This window comes from Rutidosis leptorrhynchoides, chromosome 2 (genome assembly GCF_046630445.1).
Source record: "Rutidosis leptorrhynchoides isolate AG116_Rl617_1_P2 chromosome 2, CSIRO_AGI_Rlap_v1, whole genome shotgun sequence".
Classification (NCBI taxonomy): domain Eukaryota; kingdom Viridiplantae; phylum Streptophyta; class Magnoliopsida; order Asterales; family Asteraceae; genus Rutidosis; species Rutidosis leptorrhynchoides.
The window spans coordinates 603,639,008-603,646,707 of NC_092334.1; positions in this window are offsets into that span (position 1 = coordinate 603,639,008).

The window sequence follows — 7,700 nt, forward strand, 5'->3', positions numbered from 1 at the left end:
TGGTTCCATCTTGTGCTATACGAATTTAGCTAGCAAAGTTGGTGTGAATAATCACGGTCAAGGTTCGGGAATGGAGAGGTTTAAATTTCTCTTAGTGAGTTAACGAGGTTAAAGATCGTACAACGCGAGAAGAAGTCGGAAATGAATCTTCGGTAATAACCAGCGAGATCTAAGATTTTACGAATACAAGTCAGAGTTGTGAGGGTTTCCCGATTACATGTGGCTTCGATTGCGAGATTTTATTGTAATACCCTGACCACTAACAACATGGTCTAGAAATTGGACTTTGTTTAACCAAAGTTCACACTTGGAGATTTTGGTATAGAGTTGCTCTTTCCTCAAGAGTTCAAGCGTAAGACAAAGATGTTGTTCGTTTTCTTCTTTGCTTGAATTGAATAGGTTAAAACATCACCTATGAATATGATGACAGATCTGTCTAGATAAGTTTACATATGTAGCGACCCATCAGGCCCATCAGGCCCATGAATACGGAGGAAGCCTTTGTTAAACTGAACGACACTATAAGAAATTCATAACTATCGTAACGAATTTTGAAAACCGTTTTGGAGATAACCGGAATGGGGGTCGATTTTGGAATACACACGGAATTCTTGTGATTGATCAAGAGGTCATCGGTACAAGAAAGAGAATATCGGTTCTTAACCGGAAATTATTTAGTTCACGATAATCTATACACATGCAAGGGATCATTTTCTTCTTAACGAATAGGTTTTGAGTTCCCTAGTTCTATAGGTGTCAAGTCAAAATTCAAATTCTCCACCCAAAAAGTTTAATGTAATAGTTTTCCGTCGATCACTTGAATGGCATAGGTAGTGTCTAGGGTATATGGTGGTGTGCAAAGAGTACGAGTCAAGGCCTTGGTTATAAAACGTCTAACGGTACCCGAATTGAATAAACATGAAATATAAGGGTTGTTGAAAAGAAACGTACCCGTGACTAGTTGTCGTCTCGGGCTTCCTCGGTGTTAATGTTGAAAGCTTGACCGCGTGTATTGGGGTTTGTCTTCTTCTCCGGGCACGCATTCTTAAAATGACCCGGTTGGCCACATTCGAAACAAACGCCCGTCCGGTGTGCATTGGGCACCTTTTGGGCGACGGGGGTGACACTCCTACAATCGTTGGCCGTATGACCACTTCCTTGGCACCGGTGGCAAGTTAACTTACCACATTCACCATAATGATGGTTGCGGCATTTGTTGCAAAATGTTTTGCTACATTCGCCATAATGATGTTTGTGGCACTTGTTGCAAGATGGTAGACTTCCGGCATAGCCTTTCTTGTCGTTGGAGGTGAAAGGCTTCTTGGCGGGGTTGTTGTTGCAGTTGCTCAATTCGGGGGCTTTCCATTTTCTTTTGTTGCCACCCGACTTATCCTCGGCTTTATATGCCGACACCTCAATTTCGTCCACCGTTTCGATCAATTGGCGGGCCATATTCAAAGCCTCTTGGTGATTAGCGGGTTTGGATGACATTACTCCTTGTTTGATGCTCTTAGGAAGACCATCCATGTACAGCTCAACCCTTAGAGACTCGGTACTCACGAGATTTGGGCACATCAAGGCTAGCTCAGAAAATTGTTGATTATAGGCCTTTAGGTCATTCCCGACCGCTTTTAAAGTTCTTAGCTCGTGTTCAAGCTTGCGGGTCTCTTCGCGCGGGAAGTATTCGGTGATCATCTTTCCTCTTAAGTCGACCCAAGAGAGAGCGTGGGCTTCGTGGATACCCACCGATTGTACATACGTATTCCACCATGTGAGAGCGATACCGGCGAAGGTGTGAGTGGAAAATCTGACCTTGTCTTGGTCCCGACAACCGCTTATGCTAAAGACGGCTTCCGTTTGCTCAAACCATCGGGTGAGCACTACCGGTCCCCCGGTTCCATCAAAAGTGTGAGGTTTGCACCCCATGAAGTTCTTATATGTAACGACCCGGAAATTTCCGACCAAATTTAAACTCTAATCTCTATATGGTTCCGACACGATAAGCAAAAACCCTAAAGTTGACCCGCATTTTTTTCGATCGTTCTATACTTATAAGATTAATATTTACATAAATTAAAACTTACCAACATGATAAGTAATCCAAATTGTCGAGATTTATATTTCCGAAAAGAGTTTTACACAACGTTTGACCGTCTAGTTTGACCGACGATATCACGAACTATACAATATATGATAATTATACGTTTGCGTATATATATGTATATATACATATTTAACATGATTAATGAATGTTTTAATATCTTATTTTGTATCAAAAACTATAAGTTATAAGTATATTTTGAAACTACTAACTTAAGTTTTCAAAACGATAACTATACGTAACGTTATTTGACATAAATACTTAAGACTTATAATGTTTATACATATATCGTATAAGTAATGTATTTACTCACTTTTAAGACTTAAATACATAAAATCATATAAGTGTATTCATAAAAGATAGCTATATTTGAATCCTCATTCCATTTTTCACAAAATTTCTATACGTATATCTAGAGTATTTGTACTCGTATCATACCTATCTTCTATACGTATTTACTATTGGTATATACACATCAAATCACCACCTAACCAGCCCTTGTTACTACCCTAGGTATAAGGTAATTGCTTTTGTATTATTGTTTGACAAATACATAAGATTACAAACTAAAATTTTGTCATGTTATCCTTAAAGATCACATTTTTAGGAGTATATATGTATCATCATTTTGATTCATTTACTACTTCAATCTCCTAGCTAAAACACACACACTTATAACCCTTAAACACCTTCAACAATTCAGTAAAGTTCTAAGAAGATCTAGCTTCAAAAACCTTACATAAACACCATAAGAAAACCATACAAAAACACTTCAAGAAAACCTTCCAAGAACACCAACTTACTTCCAATCTTTCATCCACTTCTATCACCCTTTTGATTCTAGCTTCTTACTCCTCTTTTACAGCAAACTTATCCAAGGAACTTGAGGTAGAATCTATGTTCATAACCTTGTTCGATTCATATATATATAGCTATCTTATTTTGTGGTACAAAAGTTTAACAACAAGAACATAGTTTGAATGTTTTCAAACTTGTTTGCAAACTAAATAGATCCTTCTAACTTAACTTTTAAAATACTTCAAGACCTGTAATATAACTTAAATATATGCTAATTTAATAAGGTAAAACTTGGTTTTTCAAAGTATAAGTATTTTTAGAAAAATGGTCATTAAATGATTTTTTTTTGTAACAAAATGTTTAACTTCATATGTTTCACTAATGTTTCACTTATGCCGTATGATTTTGAATACAAACCAAGGTATTTACAGTTCATAGTCTTAAAGAAGAACTCGATCCAAGAAGATGGCAATTTGAATCAACGAAAACGGACTTGTAACGAAGAAACTATGACCGAAACAAAATTGGTTATCCTAGATCATTTCAACTACGGGATCAATTGGAAAAAAAGATATAAATCACATATTTCTAAGATAACATGATATTTTATATATATGTACTCATAATTCAATTTCATATGGTTCAGGATCACCCGTAAACAACACGAGAAGATTAATCATAAGATCCCATGATTGTACGCAACACGTCATTTGACAACACCGGTACTTTATGTACGCAACACGTCATTTGACAACACCGGTACCATGGGTCAAGATTAATCTCGACCAACACATATACGATGGGGTTTTATGGGAGTTTTATTTATTTCGTTGGGGGTTTATTTATTGCGGGTATATGAAACATCTAAAAATGAACCATTAAAATTGAATTACTAACATCGAAACGCTAACTACGGACTAAGGAATTATTCAAAGTATTAAAAGTATTATAAATATATATACGAGATGTTTGTTTAAAATGAAAATATATTGATATATTATATATGGATAGGTTCGTGATATCAACCGGAAGACCGAGTCAAATTATATATATCTTCGAGACAACAGTGAGTATATAGTCCCACTTTTAAACTCTAAATATTTCGGGATGAGAATACATGTATTTTATGTTTTACATTATGGACACAAGTAACTGAAAAATATATTCTACGTTGAGTTGTACCACTGGCATACTTCCCTGTAGCTTGGTAACTAATATTTACAGCGGTATTGTAAACGCGAATCCTGTTGATAGATCTATCGGGCCTGACAACCCCAACCGGACTGGACGACCAGTATTCAACGGTTGCACAGTACTTCGTTTTGTGACTACACTTGGTACGGTGTAGTAAGATTTCATATTAAAGGGAATATGCGACGTGAAAATGTTAAGTATGGTTACCAAGTGCTCAACCACTTAGAATATTTTTATTGAAATGATTATATACGAAATCTTGTGGTCCATTGTTATAACGCTGCTAGCATCAAACCTATATATCTCACCAACTTTATGTTGACGTTTTAAAGCATGTTATTCTCAGGTACGAATTAAGTCTTCCGCTGTGCATTAGCTCATGTTAAGGATACTACTTGGGACCATTTAAGCTATGATACAAGGACGTTGCATTCGAGTCATTGAAGTTCATTAAAGACTATTGTTATGAAAATGGCAGATTAGATCATTTGGTTGTTATAAAATGTTAGGCTAATATGTCAACTCTCGATGTAATAATAGATTGCCTTTAAGAAATAAATGCAACGTTTGTAAAATGTATCATATAGAGGTCAAGTACCTCGCGATGTTATCAACTATTGTAATTCGTTTTTAATCTATATGGACGATGTCCGGATGATTAGTTTCGGATCCTTTCATTATAAGAGCACCCTTCATTTGAATTACCGGCTCCATTGTTGTTGTAGTTGTGATTGTTATTGTTGTTGGAAGAGTGACCGGCCATGGCCGCATCCATGGCGGTGGCTATCATTCGTTGTAGAGCTTGTTCGGGAGTTTCGGGAGGTGCGCGTCGACGAGCCATTGTTCCTTCAAGACACAAGAATATCGTTGGTTAGTATTCTCAATAATACCAACCGTGATATGGAATAAGGATAAAGAGAAAATTTCCTTAACCCGCCTTAAATTCTTTATGTCATAATGTCGGAACGTCCATGTGAACCACAGTAATATAATCCCGGAAATTATATTACCCTGATTCACATGTGCATTTAACATTACTTCATAAAGTCAAGGTGGAGTGTCAATCAAATTTAACAACGTGATATCAAGATCGAATAAGAGTTAGATATGATAGGAGAGTTCGAGTATAATGCACAAATAGTCAAGTAGTTCCTACTTCAGTCTATATGCCGGTTGTAGTCTAGATTCACTAATGTACCCTATGACTCGGGGTCGACACCAATGAACTCTAAATCCCTACAACCAACGCTCTGATACCATCTGTAGCAACCTGACAAAATTGTCATTGACGGCGCCGTCTACTTAGGTCCCGTTACGTGGTCATAAGTCCTTAAGATGACGTTTGACCAAAAATATGTCGCATTCATTTCAAATGTAAAGGACGTTTCAAGTTTACAAAAGTAGTTCAACGACTAGTTACATTACAATGTTTAACGTACAATTGAAACCTATGCGACACAATTTAAAAGCAAGTCAAGGGCTCCAAATATGCATGTATACTCGACATCCAAGCAAGTATCAAAAAGAGTGAGGAAGCATGTATCATATAGCATTCAGGGACCTGAGAAAACATAGAGAATCTGTCAACGAAAACATTGGTGAAATCATAGGTTTAGTAAATGAGTATGTAAGTAAAATAAGTTGAACCACAAGTTATAGTATAAGTCGATTTTCCGAATCGTTTGAATTTCATAAGTATTGTTGTTTACCGAGCACCCAATTATCAAAGCTTAACCGTATTATTTACCTCAGCATAAAAGTGTTAGAACATACACCGTACCAGAATATATTTCATTCGCTTAACGGTAGCGAACCGTCCGAATGAGGGTTAGTCAAACCCGTATGGATCCACACAACATAGTCTCGCTTACACCATCTGATGTAATTAATGATAATTGAATTGAGGGTTTTCGTTCAAACTCGTCCGTATCTTTGTATTCGTATTCGTGTTCGATGTATAAAAGTATGAAAGGTATATATACATATGAAATGTATATAAGTATGTAACGTATATGTTCCTCAGCCCACGATTTAAAAATATAAAAGTTGTTGAAAAAGTGGGACTATGATCTCACCTCGAGTGCACGAGTATAAAAGTACTTCACAAAGTAAACGTGTGCATGAAAGTTGCTTAGCCTTGACCTAAACAAGTAAGTTGTATCAATTTACCGGTTACGACACAAGGTCGGGTGAAATGTGTTCAATTAGTCCTATGGCTCGTTACGACTCGATTACATAGCATGTGAATCAAATTGTCAAGTTTCATGCAAGAATCAAATATAAAATAAGATTAGAGCGATTGCATAAGTGTTTTGTTAAGTTTGACTAAAAGTCAAACTTGGTCAAAGTCAACGAAAAAAAGTCAATGGGGTCGGGTCGGGTCCCGAACTATTTTCATGAGCTTAGAAATCATATATGAGCATGTTGTCCAAGTTTCATGTTGATCGGGGGTGTGTAGCATAGCAAACATTATTCAAAAATCGATAAAATTGGACATACCACTTTGGCGCGCTGCGCGGGTATATGGCGCGCCGCGCCATTACCTGTGCAGAGAATTCTGGCAGTTTTCACACTCAAGCACGAATCCAACTTCAAATACCCATAAATCCTAAACCGTCAACATCCAAAACAAGTATCTTATATCGTTGGAAAGGTATTTTGACAAGGAATACAACTAACTACTTTTCACCAAGCAAAAACATCAATTACAATAACCGAAAACTCGTCAATTGATTAATAAAGGTTTATTTTCAAAGTTCAAGTTCATCAAATGCATTTTAAGTTTCGGGAATCCAATTCACACATATGATATGCCGTTTGAAGGTAATGAAACGTGCATTACAACTAAACACTTACTAACAACATTTCATGGCATCCAAAGTATCAAAAGTTCATTTCAAGTTCATCAAACCCTAATCAAGAATCACAAAATCAATAATCATGTTAACGCAAGATTTTCATATCATCCAACATACCAAAACGAAACTAACGATGCTAGTAACACTTTTAACACAATGGGTTTAACATCTAACAACATTTAATCAATCAAAATCAAAGATTAAACTAACCCATTTCAAGTGTTCATGCTAGTTACACCAAATAACAAGATCGAGCATACAAATTACATACACGACATCACAATGAGCCATAGACACTAACTAACATCATTTCAAGTCAAAAACACGAATTTAGAGAAATCTAGAGTTTTAGAAATGTTACCCAAACGAGATGAAATTGGTACCAAAATGTAGAGGATGAAGAGAGGATCACGAATATGTAATTTGTTTTGATGTTGGCCTCCTAGATCGAATTTAGATGATGATTGAATGAATTGGGTGTTATGGTTGTTCTTGCAACTAGAGAGAAAAGGAGGAGAAAGGAGGTGGAAGGTGGATGGAAATGAATGGATGAGAATGGTGGGTTGACTAGTTGACCTAGTCAACTAGTTTGCCCACTTGACAGCTTCGGTCCCTCAAGTTTCAAAGCGGGTGTGTGAATTAACCGAACGAATATTTTAAAAACGCTAAAGTAACCGAGAGATGTTATAATTAAATAACAAAAATATTAAGAACGTTAGTTAACGAAAACTACGAATTTAAATAACGAA